This window comes from Amblyomma americanum, chromosome 1, assembly GCF_052857255.1.
Source record: "Amblyomma americanum isolate KBUSLIRL-KWMA chromosome 1, ASM5285725v1, whole genome shotgun sequence".
Classification (NCBI taxonomy): Eukaryota; Metazoa; Arthropoda; class Arachnida; order Ixodida; family Ixodidae; genus Amblyomma; species Amblyomma americanum.
The window spans coordinates 230,517,720-230,537,842 of NC_135497.1; positions in this window are offsets into that span (position 1 = coordinate 230,517,720).

The window sequence follows — 20,123 nt, forward strand, 5'->3', positions numbered from 1 at the left end:
CTTGGCTGGGAGGGAGAAAGGTGCGTGCGAGTCTGAGTATGGAATAAATAAAACAAGAGAACAAAAAAAAAAGAAGCCCTGACGGCCAGGAAGGGAAAGAAGACGTGGCGCCATCTGTTGGCGAACGAGGGAAGTTTCGCCAGCAAGACGCGGCAGCGGTGGTGGTTAATTGACTCGGAGGGCGCTACGGTTCGGTTTGTGTTTGATCGCGCTGTCTCGCGCGTGTGTGCGTGCGTTTCGGGACGGCCCCGTGGACGAGAAGGGGAGGTTTGCGTGTCCGTGTGTTGCCGGGGGGAGTGGCTTTCTATTGATCGGGCGCTCTCATCTCGCTTTCGTGCCAAAAAGTCGCTGTTGAGTGGCCGCTAAAACACGAGTTCCGTACGGCGTGCGAGGGCCAGCTTTTATTGCGCGCTGATCCCCGTCGCGCACCGTGCGGCGTGGGAGCGCGTGCCAGTTGAGGGCGCGGGATACTTTAAACCGTCAACCGCGGCTCACCGTGATCTCCTCTGTAAACGGCGCGGTTCCGAGCGATTTCAGTTCGCCGGTCTCTGATACTATTACTCTGCGGTGCCGATAGGATGTGGCAGCCGCGAATCTTTCAGTCGGGCGTGCAAAAACGATTACTGGGTGCAGCGTCCTTCTTATACTCTTTATTCCCCTATGGATGAATATTAAAGAGACTTACTGCTTCAGTTATTCCAGTCAACATAGTTTGTGCTGACACAAAACGCGACAGGGAGCGAAATGTACGGCTGCGAGCTGCCGCAGGCTGCTACCCTGCAGCTGCGATTTGTCGCGTACACAAGTTGATAAGAGCAATTAGTATGGTGTATATGGCGAAATTAGCAATAAAAACAACCGTAAATTTGGTAATCCGCGTGCCTCGTAAGAACACGCAGAGGTGCGTTAGCGTCGTAAACGCGTTATTTTCACGTACGACTTTTCAAAGACTCTAGCGACTCCTGTTTGTCAACCCAGGGGCGTCACCGGGCAGAGCGGCACGCAGCATGACCCTTCAATTACCACTCTTGAATTTATGGAAACAAGAAGAGCGCGAAAAACAGTGTCATATCCAGATATCCGTGAGGGGAGAATTTAGCACATAAGTGCGAAAAAAGCGGTGAAACAGCAAAACAAAAGTAAAGAAAGCAGCAGTGGCGAGTCAGCGCGTCTAATGCAAAAGAGGCGCACCAGAGCCGCCATTGATCGCCAGGCGTGCGAGGAATACGCATTCGGAGCGATCGAAGTCATACTTAACCTACCTTAATTAATTAATCGGTCGCTCCCCATTGGCTACTCGTCAGGAACGAGAGAAAGCAAGTGGCAGCGAAAAAACGGGCACGAAGACCCACTTAGCGGTCAGCACACGCAGCCAATGGAAGCGCCACGGGCAAAGTGGGCCATGCGCCGGAAAGGGCCGAGGCGAGAGCAGCGCGCGCTGATAGAGAAATCGATGCAGCGTCCACCGATACTGGCGCGCGCGCGGTGGCTCGTGCCGACCCCCCCCCCCCCCCCCCCCCCCCCCCTGGTACCGCGGCAACTTTCGCCTGGCGACGAGTTTTGATTCCGGCTAAAGAAAGGCGCAAAACCCGCGGCTGGGAGGCGCTCTTGCGCCCGCCAGGGGGAAGTGGCGCCTGCTTTTTGTCACGTGGGGCTCCAGTCATTTCATTTGGCCGTTCCGCTCGTCTGGCCGAACGAAGGCGTAAACGGATTCATCTAGCGGGGAATGCTGGAAGCAACGTTTCTCTGGCTCCTTGCGCATTCCGTTCTACAAAATGCTTCAAATTATCTTGTGGCTACCGTAAAGCACACCATATATATGAACTGGAGAGAGAGATAAAAAAAAAGGTAAGATAGCCTTAACAAGCTCAAATGCTTAAAAAAAATGGCGGTCTATTTGCGTAGTTAAGGCAAATCCTAATTAGGTGTGCTAGCGCCCCCTGTGTCCATTGTTTTTTTCATTGTTTATCGTCAACATGCCACCTAGGTCAGGTGTCCTTGTGACGCCATCAAAACTTTTCCGGTATATAGTATACCTGGGCAGGTTGCCCACAAGTCGGTGGGCATGGTTTGTGGGCTGCATGCCACAAAGCAGGCTTCAGACAAACAAACAAGCAAACAAACAACGGCTATCGATGAGGGGAATGGCCACTATAAGTGCTAGCTCACAATAAAAGGAAGGGGAGAAAATGACGAAATCTATTCGATCACTCACTCACTCACTCACTCACTCACTCACTCACTCACTCACTCACTCATTCACTCACTCCGAGAGAGGATGTGGCTGGTATGTTACTTCAGTGACAACCGGTGACGCTGGGTGGTCCTTTCTACTGCGTTTTGTTTTAAGTTTAACAGTTTACATTCTTTCGAGACTGCCCCCGTCTGAACACCGAGCGGGCGGTACTGAAGCAAATGGTGCGAGACCATTCTAGGCACAAAGAAGCCGCCGCACAGGTGCGACGACGTCGTTCGCGCCGCCTAAGGTCGTCAAAGAAAGCAGTCACATTTGAGAAGAATGCCCCAAACGCAACTGCAGCTTGTCCGCCTCCACCAAATACCGTACCAAATCAAGGGAGTCCGGCGCTTGGTGAGGCTGGACCTGCTGCCTCAGACGCAACTTGGCCACCACTGCCAAAGCCTTCTACGCCTACTGTGTCAGGGATGTTGGCGCACTCAGGGCAGTGTGCAGCGCATACGACTGATCCAGCCAACAGGCACGATCAAGGCCATGGCCCAGATATGCGAGTGATTGCAATGCTGACGTCAATAATGAATGCCATGCGTGCTCTGCTTTCCAGCCTACGCACGCCAGCAGAAAATAGCGCACTCCAAGTGCTGCACGCGCTACATCCAGTTCGTGCTCCCCCTTATGGAGTCCTCATGAACCTCGGGTTCACCTCTGTATTCCTGGCATTACGAAGAAAGCTGGTGTATCACTGCCAGCTCTCAAACAACTGACATTGAATCACCTGCATTCTTACCACAGTCACCGCATACATGTTTACACAGATGGATCAGTTCACTCGACCAGTTCTGCGGGGTCGGTGGTGATACCGGCCAGATCCATCTTCATGAAAGTGAAGACGACCTATCCAACATCTTCAACTGGTGCGGAACTCGCAGCCTTACGGGCTGCGGTAGAGTTCATCAGTCAAGAACCTCCACATGACTGGACGGTTTTTACCGACTCTAAAGCAGCCCTTCAAGCCCTGCAAGCCGCGCTACGTGGCGGGTTGCAGGAACCACTTGTTGCTGAGATCCGTCTACTGTACCACGGCACCGTTTCCAAAGGTCATGACATCATTTTTCAATGGCTGCCAGGACACTGTGGCATTAACGGTAATCACCAGACCGATGCGGCTGCGCGTTCTGCTCACAACGACGGACTTCCAGTGAGGATCCCAATCTCAAGACGTGACGCTGCGTGAGGGCTTCGCCCTTTGGCGCTGGAGCTCACACTTCCAGAGTGGAACACGGGAGAGTTTTGCAACCTCCGCCTCAAGGCACTGGACCCTGGACTGCGCCTTCGTCTTCCACATAACTTAGCACGTCTCGAAGCAACATTGTTATGCCGTTTATGGATCGGTGTTGCTTTTACCAACCAATATGCTTTCCGGATGGGGATGGCCGACAGTCTTGCCTGTGAAAGCTGTGGTGGTAAGGAGACCATCGCTCATCTTCTCTGCGAGTGCCCTGCATTTGCCAGTGCAAGACATACAATGTGTTGTGCCCTGGACCGCCTCGATCCTCGCCCATTAACAGAGCAAAAAATCCTCGGTCCGTGGCCACAGCAGTCGACTGCCCTCAAGGCATACAAGGCACTCTTTGCCTACTTGAGAGCGACTGGATTGAGTGACAAATTGTGACAGCGTTGTGCGTGTGTGTGTGTTATGCCTTTTCCCCCTTCTATCTTCCTCCTTTTAGTCCCCTAATTCCTCTTCCCCAGTGCAGGGTAGCCAACCGGAACCCCTTTCTGGTTCACATCCCTGCCCTTTTCTCCTCCTCTTTATCTATCTATCTTTAACAGTTTACAAAAGAAAGCAGCAAATGTAAACAGGTTAGTCTCGCGTTTCACCCAAAACGTTATAATTCCAGTGCCCTTTGTTGGCTGCGAATGATTACGGGCCTGTTTTCTTCGTTGCATTAGCGAACACTCCATTAACTATAATTCTGCTCAATGCAGAAAGACGGCTTCCATCGGTGCTTTACGCACAGAAAACTGGTCTCTCGATGCGCTTGTCTTTGTGTATCATCCTGTGGTCCTTGTCTTTTCGCGCTGTTCTTCTTGAACATGGCATACCAACTCGCCCAAGCATCAGTCCATAACGTGTTTCGAGAAACTTAGGTTCAATAGCTGCGCGTTGAAAATGGAAGCTTAAATTCTGAATCACAGTCAGAGAGACACTTTGAACGATACTACTCGTGGCAGTTGGCGTTCGGTCGTCGTAATAATGTTTGTACTATACTACTAATGCTACTACTGCTGCCACTGCTTTTTCACCATAGTTTCACCATCAGAATCACCACAATGCTGGCGCTGTCCCGCTGGTGCAGTGAGGAACATGCTTCGTGACTTATTTCGGCTGGCTAGTCAGCCTGCATGAGCTGAGCTTTCTCAAGCGCAAGTCCAGCAGCAAACCTATTTTCGACGCTCTTGAGGCACAACGGTAGCAGCGCGTGTATTGGGCGACGGCTGATGCGTCACTGTATACGTACACTATACAAGAGGACGCGACCTCATCATCGTGAAAAGGGCGCCCTCCTAGCACAACTCCGCAGTGGTCACAGCGCGGTATATTGCCGCTAACAGAATCGCTATTCCGCGCACACTTCCCGAGTCCGCGTTTCCAGTCCGTGTCCGTGGCTACGATTCGGGGCCCCCGACATTTCCCATTTTCTTTGCCGGCCGAGTTCACCAGCGTAACGGGAGGTTGTGCCGCGAGGCCGAAACCGACTGGCAACTCAAAATCCGCAGCAAGTTTTCGGTGCGTTTTAAGGGAACCCATCGAGGCTCAATGAGTTCCCATATCTATGGAGTAACACCCACTTCTAACACCAAGCTAACATATCAGCACGCTGTCGCTCCACCAACCTCCATAAGCAAGTACTGGTTAGTCTACATCTAGGGTAGGACTCTTCGTCCATTATTTGTTTGAAAATTCGGCAGAATTTTTTGTTTTTATTTCAGGACGCTACGGTTTTTTACAGCGAATATTTTTCTCGACGAATGAAATACTCACATTTTTCGGTGAATTAATGAAGCAATTTTGTGCGGTCACAGTAAATTAAAGTCTATCTCCGTATTTTTGTCATCCTGAACAATTTCTTTACCGTTAGTTAACGTGCAAATGGTAGTACCTAGAGCTGTGCTGGTAGAGAAAATTGCTAGCCCCATTAAAATAGTAGCTGAAGTTAAATGAGATAGCAGCAGACAAAAACGGTAAAGGAAGTTTACTTCTAAGAATCAGGTTGACAGTTTATCCTTTGGGTGTCATGCTGCGTTGAACGCGTGGGCGGGGTATCACGTGGTCTGCGTGTTGGTGGCAGCGATGGAACTGCCCCTCAATTGTCGCAGTAGCCAGAACATACGCTTACGTGACGCCCAATCCCGGTTTCGTGTCATTGTCCGACATGCATTCATTAACCTAATTAACCGACTATATTCTCTAAGCAGCTGATGATAGTGAAGAAACAGTGCTTAGCTAGAAGACGGCGAGGAGATAACGCTTCCCGGTCTGCAGAGGCGTAAGCTAGCGGAGCAGTCCCATATAAAAATGGTCTATATGCAGTCTATAGACAGCCTATAGCACAGCATGTCTTAATGACGCGTTGTATGACATTTATTATTTACTTGAAAGAGTTTCTTAATATGACAGACGCAATTATTCGATTCCAGTAGAAAGCAGTCTGTTAAGTTCTTGCGCGGTCACGTGACGTGCTTAGAATAGCGTACCATAAGTGTGCTAAAAGCCAGATGCTTTTTCATCGCAACATGCATCTGTCATGTTTCATGATGCAGTCCATGATCGCGAAGTTTGTTTGGAAAGAAGCAGCCGCAGGTGTGCTACTAACAGACACGTGGCGAGATTGCGAGGGGGCGCGGAAATGAAAAGTGTTTTCGTTATTTATGCATGCGATATGTAACTAAATTTGGTGCAAATATAAAATTGCTACGCTAGATTCAGTAATGCGTTTCACTTTTAGCTATACCTGGTGCAGTTCTTGGGTAATTATAATTAACACCCTCGTCATGTTACCTCAAGGTCTTAAATAATTGAGTATGAAGTGAGCAAAATTTTTTATGCCAGCATTTTTACAAAGCCCTGTTCTGAATATGACGCTATTAGTTCTTTTTTAGATGATCAGTACTTATGCATGCATAGCTGCATGAAAACGTTTCTTACAAAATAACTAATATATAGTACTGCACGCGTAAAAAAAAAAAAACAGAGATTTATTACACGCCTCAAGTTCTATTTTCATGCGTTAAGAAATTACGAAGGTGTGAGTGATGCCAATCGCAGAAAATGGGAAAGGTCAGAAAACGAACCTTAATGTTTATTCCCTCGTTTTTGGCCTCTTCGCTTGCTGTTTGGTCAAATAAATGCGGCACTGAACTCAAAGAAAGCCTCAAAGAAATCAGAGAAATTTCCTCACGATATTTGACGACCACAGATTTAAAAAGAGTAATTTATAAATTTCTACTGAATATTTTGCTATAATTTTTTGTCACGAAACAGAAGACCCCAGGGCTAGGAAAGAAAATAATTCCACAAATCAAAAATTTTCACCAAATCGACCAGTTTAAGAACGGGAGAGAGAAGTCGGCCTGACTGGTGCGTGATCCCGCGGCTAAAAACAGCGCTTAAGCGAGACACAGGAGATCGGGGACACGACGCTGCCCCCACTTTTCGCACAGCGCGGCAGGTACGTATGTCAGCAGACGGTGAGCCCACGTCTTCTCCGTCGAAACAACCAACGACAGCACTTCCTCTCACTACTGTCCCGAAGTAAAATCATTCCGGCTAGAGCAGAGTGCCAAAAACTTCTTATTTTATTCAATGCCTAGCGTGGAAATCAACGGCAGGAACCGTTTCCGTTTGCTACTAACCATACGTACAATACACAGTGGCGAACTATTTTTCTGAATACGCCCCACGTGGCCAACGCGAGCTCGTGTACTTCGACAAATTACCAAGTTGGAAGCATCAACCATTGCTGTGATTCGCAGAGGCTGGAAACGCGCCTACAAGGCTTGAAAACTCCCACTCAACACCTCTGCGCGACGCCATTACCTGGCCTTTTGCCTACCACGAGCCCGCTAGCGACTGCGGTGCCACCTCGTTTGTTTGCAGATATGCAGGAGGTCTATACCGCAGTGCGGCCGTGGCACATTGTAGTGGAAGAGCCGAGACCAGACAGAAAAGGGGTGGACTTTCTCTCCACTGACTTCCCTCCCTCGCCCCACCGCACCCCAGGCCTGAACAACGAACTACCCTTGTTGTTCAGGCGCGAGCAAGCACGTGACTGTCTGTTTATGTCACCAGGAATCGCGAGCGCGCCAGTGTTGCCTGACTGCCATACAGTACAAGATAACTTCAAAAAATTCAATTACATATTATTCGCTGCACCAAGCGAGCTCATATTTTGTCGAGTTCTTCCGAGACGTATAGCGAACAACACGCAGTAAACAGCTTGAGTCTGAAAAATAGTGTCACGACCCTTCAAGTCAGCTTGACAGTTTAATGCGACAGCAACGTTGCTGCAACTTTGCTGCTGCATGTTTTGTGCGTCCGTGCCAGTTTTTTCACCAAATAGACAATGATGTCACTCTCATGGTATCTTTATCTGCACACATATAATCATGCGCTGACCATGAGTAAATCTTTCAAGCAGTGTGCTTTGTCAACTTCCTCTTTAGATGCATCTTCTTCTTCCCCCCCCCCCCCCCCCCCCCCCGAAAACCTGCTCCATTCTGCTTGCCTCGCCCTTTTCTGGTTGCGCGCTCCCCCCTTGTTTTTCAGTTTTGAATTTCTGCACCGTGGCCAAGTGACCTTGTGACGTCATCGCCCTCTCTCCCAATCAGTGACTTTTGTCACTAACGTAGGACGCGAAATCGCGTGACGAGATGTTTAATGCTATCGCGTTAAAAATGCCCTGGCCATTGTTAACAAGACCGTGATGAGATATAGCTGATGTGAGAATGAACATGCCGGTTTCATCTGGAACCCGCCTCAAGCTTATCTTGCCGAGAAACTGGAATCACTTCAAAATAAGGCAGCTTGGTTTATCACAAGGAAATACACTCGCTACTCCGGCATCACAGATATTGCCACGGAAAGCCGGCAGGAAGGGCGCACCTCGACTAGCGAGGCAGACACACTCAGCGAACCGACGCATGAGCCGGGGAAGACAAGGAAGACCAACCAGTTCTGTCGCACCGCATGGCGACGCCAGTAAATGGCTAACAGCGTGGCAATATTAAATCATCTCTAAATTTAAGCTCACTTGAAAAGCGAGGACTTGTCACCCTGCTGTGTCACTTTCACAAGCTTCGTCACAATCCTTCGCCGTTCACAGAATCTCATATCAAGCCAACACATCGCATATTCCCCCCGATTAGACCACTGCTTCAAAGTGCAACCCAAGAACGCTCACGCCAAACTTATTCGTCATCCGTCATTGTTCTTTGCCATTTTTCATTGGAATAAACTACCTGCAGAAATATATTCCGAAAATAATTACGGCGCATTTGTTAACAAATTGAAGTGCTTGCTCCATGCTGGTACTTAATAGATTGTTATCAGAATTGTATTCTTTCATACCTTGTCTTGAACATTTTGGTCCACATGTGTGCGTGTTTTCAAATACTTCTTTTATCCAGTTATGTTCCCTGTTTGTCTATGTTTTCTGATTTTATATTTCACTGTGTTATGTAATACGATCACTTTAATGGTTTTTTCGACCCCCTATGTAATGCCCGTAAAGGGCCCTTACGGTAGGTGAATAACAAAAAAAAACTACCCTGCATGGTAGTGGGCTACAGGCAAGTGTGACACATGGGATCGGTGTGCGGGCACTCTAGCATATGTGCCCTGTGTGGTCGTGTGGCCTATAGGTAAACGTCACTACCCGCCCGTGCAGATTTTGTCGAGGCTCAACCCGTTCAAGCAGCAGATGCGGAACGCGGTTCCACACAATAATGCTTAGAATATAGGTGGAATGGTGTCTCAGATACTAGTACGCGGAACGCTTCTACGTTTACAACTTTCTAAATTTAAGGTCGTTTCACACATTACATCAATCTTTATATTGAACACAATTCCAATTACTTGAGGGGAAGATTTCAGTGAATGTTTTTTGAAAACAGTCCTACCAAAGTTCTAGTGATCAACTAGCACCTAGGTTGAACCCGTTGAATAGGGTGGGGTGGCCATGCAGGCCGCGGATAGCCTCTGGTAATTGTGCCATTTAAGAATGTGCCGTCCAGGCAGACCTGCCGTTGGCTCTTTCGTAGTCGGGAAGGATGCGATACACTTCGTCCTGCATGACGAAGGGCGGGAAATCTTGGAGTTTCTTTAGTGTGAAAGCACTATTTCACGAGGTCAAACCGGCTCACAGATTTGTGTGATGCTTAGACCTTGAGGGTGACCTGGGGAAAACCATAAATAAAGAAATAAACATTGCCTCGACTGAGATTCGAACCCGCGGTGGCGCGAACAGACCAGCTTCACTGGCCACTGCACGAGGGCACTACGCTATCGCCGCAGCCGACCCCGCCACGTGTTACACTGCAACACACTCTCGCGCTGTGCACTGCACGTCGTCGTCTTCATCAACTAAAACTACTGTCAAACTAATATTCGCGCTTTGAACTATGTGGCGGTCGTGACAGAGAGATGTGCGCTGCATCCGTTGGCGTGGCCAACGTTGTGGCAGAAACACAGCACCAGATCAATACGCGTTGGCGTTGAAAACATTGCAGCAGAAACGCGGCACTGGAGCACAGGCCGTTGGCGTACATTGGGAAATCTGGTATTTACGATAAATAAGTTGAAGACGCTCATAACTGACTCCCAGGGTCGGTGGACACCCCAAACGCGCCTTCAGGTATGTGGCGGTGGTATCCGCCTGCAAAAAAACTGTGCTTTCGCGCAATATTTCACGCTTAGAAACGGTAAACCGCGATCCATTTTTTTTGTATGCAGAATGATTAGGAATTGTGCGATGAGAAGCTCGACAGGCTAGAAGGAATATAGGAGCGTAAAATAAGATAGGCAATTAAATTAGAGATGCTCATGAAGGCAAGAAAAAGATGAAGACGAGGCGAACAGAATAGGATGAAGCTTAAAAAAAAGAAAGTTGAAGCTTACTGGCGATTTTCACGCACGACATCGGTGCTACGCTACGACGGCGTCGCGAGATATCAAGTCCAAGTACTTGGCGCCTGAGTAAGCACGTCGTTTGCTCCATAGCGTAAGCGCTTTCGCCCATCGCATTCAGACGTTGTTGTCTGTTTTCCTGTAAAATACTTATTTTATGAACGCTGTTACATGGTCGTTTGCACGCTGACGGGATAGAAGAGCCGCTAAGTGTCGCTGCGTGATATTTCTGGTGCCAGTAATATAGGGAGAGCCTGGGAACATATTTCCACGCTGCAGTGAGACGCTCGCAGTACCGTGACAACGCATTTCTTATCAGGCATCGAATATAAATTCCTAAAAAGGTGACATGCCTGGACTAGAAGGGCCTGTGTATATACAGGGCCTCTGCTTGTTAACAAACTTGTTGAGCACACGTATACTGTACAGTCATCGCAAAAAGTTTGTGGGAGGTTGATTCCGGCAAAAAAAAGATTCGTTCTATGCGATCGAGCACCGGAGGTCAACAAAAAGCAGCGAAGCACAAGGGGACAATTGTGCTTCACCTTCTGGAGAAATGCCACAGAGTGCCCAGCGGTGCATGCATTTTTATATATAGGTAGAGTGTATAGGTGGCGGCATTGTAGCCGCCGCTGAATTAATTGGTTACGCCCCAAGTCACATTTCAAACATTGAATTTCAGCCGCACGTTTACCTTTTCTAAATGCGTGAAGAACGCTTCCGCCTACCTTCACTTAGAATGGAGGGCAAAGCATATGAATTCAAACTTTTTTGTTGCTAATTTGAACAATTGGTTTTTCGCTATGAGCACGTGATGGTAAAACACGACGCAAGAAATAACCGAGGAAAAAAAAACGTATTTAACACATGCTATTCATGTTCCCATTGAGCGGAACATATACAACATGAAAGAAAATTTTTAATCGCAGCTGTTGGCTGAGCGGAAACACCGGATTAATCCCAGCTGGATACATGTATGCTAACTTAATGTTGCAGAAAGGAATGTTGTGAGACGTTAGGCTGGTAACCGCGGAGTTCGCGTGAATTGTCCCATTTGAACAGTATGGCTACTCGCGTGCACCTGCTTCACGCGTACTTCGCACGCTAAGCTTCTTCGCGCAACTCTACTCTGTTGGAACGCCCGTACCAGGCTGCTTGAAAAGTGTAAAAGGAGGTAATTGTAACCCGCCGCGGTGGCTCAGTGGTTAGGGCGCTCGGCTACTGATCCGGAGTTCCCGGGTTCGAACCCGACCGCGGCGGCTGCGTTTTTATGGAGGCAAATCGCTAAGGCGCCAGTGTGCTGTGCGATGTCAGTGCACGTTAAAGATCCCCAGGGGGTCGAAATTATTCTGGAGCCCTCCACTACGGCACCTCATTGTTCCTTTCTTCTTTCACTCCCTCCTTTATCTCTTCCCTTACGGCGCGGTTCAGGTGTCCAACGATATATGAGACTCTGCGCCATTTCCTTTCCCCCAAAACCAATTATTATTATTATTAATTGTAACATCCATGCTCAGCGAAGCCAAACAGCAGCAAAACAAAGCTATACGGCTTTCTGAAATCTTCGGAATTGAAGAAAAATTTGTCCGCATGAGGGCCACCGCCGCAGTCGTCCTGCACAACAGCTGCTACCCAAGCTCGAGTGTGGATAGATGATGTATTCCACAGTTACCATCCACACTACGGTGGCAGATGCTTCCACCGTGATTCAAGCACTCGATCTGTGCCTAGTGCTGGGAACTTTGTCGGGTGGAGACTTCGCTCACAACGTCTCCACCTCGTCGCCGCTGCAACCGAGGTGCACCGAGAGAGACAGCGGTCGGCGCCTACACATCTGCATCCGCCTTGGAGGGCTCGCATGCGAGGCGCGGCAAGCGTGCCGGCCGATGGGATTCCTGCCTCGGGCTCATTAAACAACACGTGCATTGAGGCTCCTTGAGAGAGGTCTCAACGCGGGGCACAGCGGAGCGCTCCCACTTGCGAAGCCCACATGCGATGCGCAGCAGGCTCTAGAGCGTCGGAAGAGAGGGCAAGAGGCGTGCGCGGGAGTCCGCGATATCAACACCGACGGGACAAGTGCGGCTTGAAGGATTTCGCGGGCGTGCCGCTCTGGTAGTGGCAACTTTGCGATTGGGCAGTGGCTCCCTATCGTTTGGGTGCTTAGGGAGCTCGGTGGGAATAAAAAGGCGGTGTTGGGCTCTTGCCTATTAGACTATTTCATACGCTAAGATTCTCTTACTCTTTCAGGCTCTGGCTCTCAGGCTTTTGTAGCGATAGCTACATTACGGTAGCATTTCGAGCCTTCAGCGTGGCTGCGCCACCACGCTCTCACGTGGTTGGTCACGGGGGGCGGGGCAGCTGCCGGCGGCGCGACGCCGTGGCTGATCACGTGGTTGGTCACGTGACCAGCCACGTGACCAGCCTTGTAGCTGCTGTTGCCGGCGGCGCGGCGCGCCGGCGAAACCGAGCTGCCACAGCTGTGCGCATGCGCCGTGTCAAGTGGGAGGAAGATGAAGGAACGCCCAGCGAAACGGAGCGGTGAAAGACTGACTTTGCATTTCAACTGAGCAAGTTCCACTCGGCCAGCTGTAGCTATCGCGTCACACCAGGTTTAACCAGAGCTAAACCACCGCCAATTTTGTAGCGATAACTACATTACGGTAGCATTTCGAGCCTTCAGCGTGGGTGGTCACGTGGTACAGAGCAGCTGCCGGCGGCGCGGCGCCGTGGCTGATCACGTGATTTGTCACGTGACCAAGTTCCACTCGGCCAGCTGCAGCTATCGCTTCACTCCAGGTTTAACCAGTGCTAAATCACCACCATTTTTTTTTTCATCCCATTAAGAATGGAAATAAGCAAACCGTTTAAGTTTCCACTCCAAGCTCTCTTCGTGCCATCAATGGTATTCCACGACGCTTCGCAGAACTTGAATGGAAAACGGGGAGAGTTTGATTGTTTTCCTTTTTGAAGAAGCGCGAAACACAACTAAACTACAAAATGTTGTGCCATCCCTCTTCTAGTGCAGTTCTGTTCGCGCTTCTTCAAACACTCATCTATCGCAGGCCGACCACGCTATCTGAAACTCCGGTTGCAACTAGCTGCGCTATATACAGCAGTTCAAAAAGTACAGTACTGTAGCTTGAAGGGAATCGCTGCAGGCTATGGGATGGCGGCCTTTTTTTCTTCCCGCATTGCGAGAGTTAAATCCGCTGTTGAAAGCATGGCCGCAAACACAGGCGTTGTGAGGACGTTTCCAACACCGCGTGGCTGAAAATGCGCCTGCTGCGACTCCATTCAAATGCCACTGTGCTCCCGGCAAGCCTGACTGGCTTGTCCCTTGGCGTGGTGCAACAACTTGCGCTTGGTGACCGCAAAGCACCCGCGGGCCATCTCGTGCATGCGCCTTCTTGCCAAAATGGCGCGCATAAAACACCCGAATGGTGCTGCGAAGACTACGCGCCGTGATTTTTCGTTTTTCTTGGTTTATCGTCGCTGCATACTCCGCGTCGCGGTTTTCTCCGACTCCGATCGAGAACACTTTTGTCTCTTTTTTTTTCTGGAAACGGAACGTTTTTAGTGGCGGACTGGGGTCTCGGTCTGCTTTCATACTTTGTTAAGGTCAAGTGCGGCAGCGTTAGTATTAGAGACAAAGGACAGCATGTTCTGTTGCTGACGCAAAAATAGTGCAACGGATATCCTTGGTGAAGACGAGGTGAACGAAGTGTCTCGGAGCCGTGCGCGTGCTCCGCGTGCTCAGTGCTGCGCGCTGTGCGGACCCTGCGCTCCTGACCCATCTGCTCTGCCCGGGCGTTCTGGCCTCGTTCCAGTCTTGGACCCCGCAAAAACAGTGAGTGGTCTATGAGCGTACTCGGAGCGCGTTCTGTGCGTCAGCTACGACGAGTAACTCGTCTGGGTCGTGCAGAATGCGCACAGGCTGCACGGGCAGGAGTGACCCGGCGTCGCTGAAGGTTACGCAGCGACGGGGCTCTCTCGTGTTCCTCGTTGTCTGTTCACTTAATTAACTGAGCATAGGACTGCGAAATTCGCCCTCCCGCGGTCCCCGGAACACAGCTGCTTGCGCAATTAAGCATGCTCGCTCCGATGCCTGTGGCCACTGAAAGCGCGTGCGATCTGTTCGAGGTCCATTGAGCCACTGCGCTTCGGCGGCCCAGCCTCGCTCACATTCGTGTCGGCATTTATGCGCGAGACGGCAAACCGACGATGTTTCCAGCACTACGAAAGCTGACATTTCTTAACTCGTTTTTGAAACCGAAGCTAGTTGCAAAGTTCAGTGGTTGCAATAGCTGGCTCTGCTTTTCCTGTAGCAGTAAGAACCGAGTGCTCAGCATGCAACGGCTGGTACTGTCCCTTACTGCAGCCGTGGCCTAGTTGGTTGGGTGCCCGTCTCGGCTGCGGGAGGGGGTTGGTTCGAAACCCACCGCCGGACACCCACCGGTAAAAATGGGTACAAGCGGGCCCCGGCCTGGCGCCCGGCTTTAATTAGGGGTGTTCGCTTGGGAGAAGCTGCGTAAACCCCGCTGCGCCCCTCGCGGGCGAAGCCCCAGTTTCGAACGACCTCGCAGCCTGCTAAAGGTGGTACTCCGGTCAACGTGTGATCAGCAAAGCAGCAGCAAAAAAAAAAGGGCCACAAAATGGGCGTCCACCGCAGGGGGGGGATTTAACGTTGTTGACGGCGGAACTTATCGCTGATCCATCAGAGCAACTGTGGTCAGGACCCTTTTCCCTAGCATCTCACCCAGAAGAGCCGAGCACCAGGCCGGGGGAAAACCTTGTACCCATTAGAGAACCGGTGGGTACCCGGCGGCACTAGGGACCAATCCCAGCACCTCCCGAATGCGAGGCGGATGCTCTACCACAAGGCCACCGCTTCGCTCAACGTCGAGCGCCAATGCTGCTAGGTCACCACAGGCCTAAGTTGCTTGCTAAATCGGTGGCTGAAACGCTTCGCTGCAACGTATGTTTCAGTCCGGCCCCTTAGGCGGGCGCGTTTTGTGCGAAGGCGCATAAATGTACTCCTGGTCAGATTCGAACGCTTGTTAGCGAAAGACAGCAAGCCGGAAGATGGACGTAAGAGCTGCGCCACGGTCTGCTTCATTGCCTACGACGCCGCTTCGGGCCGCGTAGCCCCATAGGTATACTTCGCACAGAGCCCGAAGTGGCAGCACCTAGAAGTACTGTACCTTTCTCTCTTTTCTGTTTTCTCTGCACACATGTATGTAACTAGAAATATGCGGCATAGCTAGCGCTCATGCAAAGTATAGCATATCGTATAAAATTAATCAAGTCAGGAGATGCTGCAATGAAATATCCAGCTTTCAGTAATATTAGATCCGCCCCCCCCCCCCCCGCCTCTCACGTACAGTCTTCGTCAGAAGCCTTACAGACTACAGCGTTCAGCTGCAGCGAAATGAATGTTCCTAGAATGTTCCGTGTAGTGTATCATTCAAAACACAAGTCAAGCAGGAAGCTTCTCTACTGTAAGAAGAAACCTGCTGCTAGCATTTCAAGGTCATTCGGTCTTTAACAGTGCCGCAATGGCTCTGTTATGCGCCTGAAGCGAAAAAGCCTTAACAATGAATGAGGAAACCTGGAAATTTCCAGCATTTTCTGCTTTTGATATTCCGTTTGCTTTCAAGCTGGAACTCGATCCATTTCTCTTGTACAGCTTCTTCGTGTTTGCGCACGTACTGGTGACGAGCACGCATGCGCATGTTTGGCGAAGTGGCCTCTAAGCTGCAGGTCACGAAGGGCCGCTGATGTGTGGCAAAATAACACTTGAAGTAGTTCTGTGGTGTTGTGTACTCATCGATCGCTACCAGCCAGCAGTAAAAATCACCCTACACTCTTCCTGAAGACCTGAGAATAATCTGGGAGAAGCTTATTACTTACCATACGATTGCCCTTACGTTGATGAATTTTGTTCCTCTAAAGGCCGTAATGCTTTTCGTCATAATTTTCACAGACGCACGCATGTCTATTGTGATGATAACGTGCATTTTGAGCCGCTACTTGTGACTTTAATGATCTGTGATGAGGATCGCCTCACGCAGCTACTTGACCAGCGATTTTTTCATAAAATGTGGTGCCGTTGGACATACTATAGTCGGATGCAGCTAAATAACGAAGCGGGGTTTCCCCGTCAAAGGGAAGGCCGCCAATGGCTTTGGCCGATTCTCATCACCATGCTAGCGTGACAATGCAGGGAGTGGCAGATGAAAGGGTTATGGGGTCACTCTGCGTCCAGCCGGCAGGGAAGGCGAACTTCCGTGCCAGCTACACGCAGGCGTTATTCAAGTACGCAACACGTTTCCCCAACCCGTGGCGCAGAGTGGCAGCCACGGCAGGTCCGGACGAGATAGGCAACGGCAGGGCACGCTAGGAAATAGTTTATTATCCTAGCGCGAGACAAAGCACACTGCGGGAGAATGTTCTATCCGTAAAGTAGATGCACAGCAGCTCACCAAGTCGTTGACGTCGATCGGCGTTGGGTTCGGGGGCTGGCGGGCAGCGAAAGGGTTCCTCGGGGCACTCAGATAAGGTCCGCCAGCGAGAGCGGGTTTTCCGCCGCGAGTTCCTACTTTTATCCCCTCGGACATTTCCTTTCTAGCAGCAAATCGTTTCCGTCAAGCTTAGGCATGCCACCATCTCCGCAGTAGGCAGCGCGCTGCCGTGACGTCACGTCAGTGCTGGGGCGGAAATGAGCAGAGTCGCAGGGGTGCCTTCTCTCCACATTCCTGATGGCCAGTGCACACGTGGGAGTCACGATCGCCGCTGGCGCGGGAGACGAGGGGGGATACCAGTGTATCCCACAGGGTACAGTCCCCTCCCTCCATGGTCGGGGATAGTCCCCTTCCTACATTGTCGCATCGCTCCCTGCATTGTCACCCTAGCAGGGTCATGAGAATCGGCCGACGCCATTGGCTGGAAGGGGGGTTCTTTCACCTGGAAAAGCCCCTTCGTTCTTGAGTTGAGTAAATTCAATGATGGTTCTTTGCGTTTCTTCGGAGGGGCACAAGACTTCTCCAAACGTGAATTCGACGGTGTTGAAGGAGCAGAGGAATATTGATGCCAGATGATGGAGACAAAGAGAAAATATATTTACAGGATGTACAAGGGCAAACTGCGTTACAAGTTGAGTCACACAGACGGTCAAGCTGTAACTGACAAAGACAATTCTCACACAGAGAAACACTCTCTACAAGCCCTTACTCATCGACGTGAAATTAGAGTCTACGGTTGTAGAATTACGTGCCACTGCACGGAGCCTCTAGCTCAACTAGACAAGACTGCCCTCCAATGATTTTACATGCAGTTCTAAAGCTTTTGCACACAAAGAAATTAGGGCGGTCATATATCAAGGCCCGCCCTAAGCTTCGATAACCAATGGAGGTAGCCACAGCCCCCGAAGGTTGGACCAAACTTCGAGCCCGGGGCTTGGCTATAAAGAAAAAGAAACACACACAGAAAACATTTTGAAAACCCTCTCCCCGAGGGGAGTTCTCGGCCTTAGTGTTTGATGCTTTCCCTTTCCCTACCGCACCCGCGCGTCGCCTCTCAAAGGATGAAGCGTTTTTTTTTTTTTTTAGCTAATTGGCGGGACCAGTGACCCACTGGCTCACCGCAGGAATGTCAGACAGCGGAGAACCGCGACGCTTCTGTGCCATCGAGAATGCAAAAAAAAAAGAAAAAAGGGTCGATCACTGTATGCGAGGTGGTTCGCATTCTGCCGCCGTGGGAATGCTGCCTAGGACCAAGCGGCACCACGTGCTTGTTTGCGCCTCGCATGCTTTCTTGGCGCGCTTAACAAAGCCAGGTGTCTTCAGCCGTCACAGGGGTCAAGCAGCGAATGCCTCCTGCGCCTTTGCCACTGCTTGCGGGGGTAGGGGGAGGGGGGGGGGGAAGGCACGCGTGTAGGGGGGGGAAAATAGACCGGAGGCCCACAAGCTAAGGGAATAAAAAAAAGAAATATGCGCGTTGATCAAGGGCGGCCTTACAAGTTGTATGCGACAACTTTGTATCCTTTTTTTTGCTTCCTCGGCTTCCGATGTGTCCTCGTTTTGAACAGATATGACAGTCTTTGCATTCATTTTGCTTGCATTTACCACTCAACTTCGTGTTTAGGGAGTTGCTTGTAGCTTGCTTAAAGGGACTATGCAATGAATAAAAAGTCGCCTGTAAATGTTTTCAGTGCTTAGAAATGATGCTAAGAAGCATTCACACCAAGTATGAGTCTTCGGAACTGAGCCGGCAATTTATTATCAACTTTTAAAAACCGCGTTTTTTAAAATTCGCGGCCGATTGGTGTGCTCGTAGTCACCGATTTTGGAACTAAAATCGCGAAAAAAGACGTCACTGTACCCATGACGTCGCGAGGCCACCACACGCTCTCATTAGGTGGAGCCACGGCAGCCACGACGTCACGGGCACACTTCCGGTAGCCGTGAAAATCGTCTGCTCGTGCCGCCGCGCGACCCTCTCGGGCAAGCGCGGGCCAGGGCATTGCCTTCGCGCATATGGTTTCAATTTTCCTCTGCCGCCTCCTTCTGTCGGGAGTTCCGGAGCCACTCGCAGTGGCTCACCGGGTCGCTACTGTCGTCGCATAGGGCTCGATGTCCATCGCGGCCGTAAGAGCGAGCAGTCGCGCTTTGAGGTGCCGGTCTATTACTGCCAACTACAACAGACGACAAGCAAAGAAACCCAACGCGCGCCGCACTCACGCCGCCGACGCTGCTGCTGGGGTGCTAGGAGCGACAACCGGAAGTTGCAAACGGAATGTCAGCGGATGACGTTTTCATGGGCGGGGCCCAGTCCCATACCTGTTTTCTTTATTTTTGTCTGGTGCCCCGCGTGTACGAGTAGAGGGGGGAGAGGAGGAGCGTAATTTTTAATCGCCTATATCTTCGTCGTTATTGATGCTAGCTTAAAAATTCTTGCGTTGGGGTGACGAGTGATGAAATGCCTATCTCTCGTCTGCTTTACGTAATCTCAATTAATTTATTGCATAGCTCCTTTAAGCGAGACTCCTTATGTACCTCTGGCTTTCACGTTCTTCAGCATTTCAAACTCATGGTATCGCTTTTCGAACGCTGCTCCCACACGGGTATCTCGTTCACGTCCGAGTCAACAAAAACGCGCGCTTGCGTTTTCTGCTGGCTCATACGTGGGCATATTTTGCCACAGCCAAGCTATGTGCAAATGCGAGAAGTTTGGGCGGCATCTCATAAGGCTGGATCGAGAGAGATGCCGGACGAATTGATGCGCTTCCTGTGGCCACTTGCCCGCTGCACAAATGAGCCTGTAATCTATAGGAATACTGGCGCTCTTTTATTACGATTAGTTTTCCAGATCCCTGTATGTGTCAATGCTTTTTGCTGGATAGCCATGTGCCGCACGTCAAGCAGGAATATAAGCTCCCTCGGGCAAACTTTCAGTCTATACCAGGCTTCGGTTTGTGCCCTATGCTTGCATTCCTATTTGCTAGCTGTTTTAAAGCGGCCGCTTTAAAGGGCCACAGAAAGGGGTGTTTGAGCTTGACTTTAAAATGCTTGTACCATGTAGAGTACAGGCCACCGAGCGTCCATGCCGCGTACGAGACCTCAAACGCGAGAGGGAAATTCACAATACATTTTTCAAAATTCCCGCTTTCGCACCTCGCGGCGGCGCGCAGTGCCGAGCTTTCGCGCGAAAGCTGGCATAAGACGTCACGACGTGCAAGTG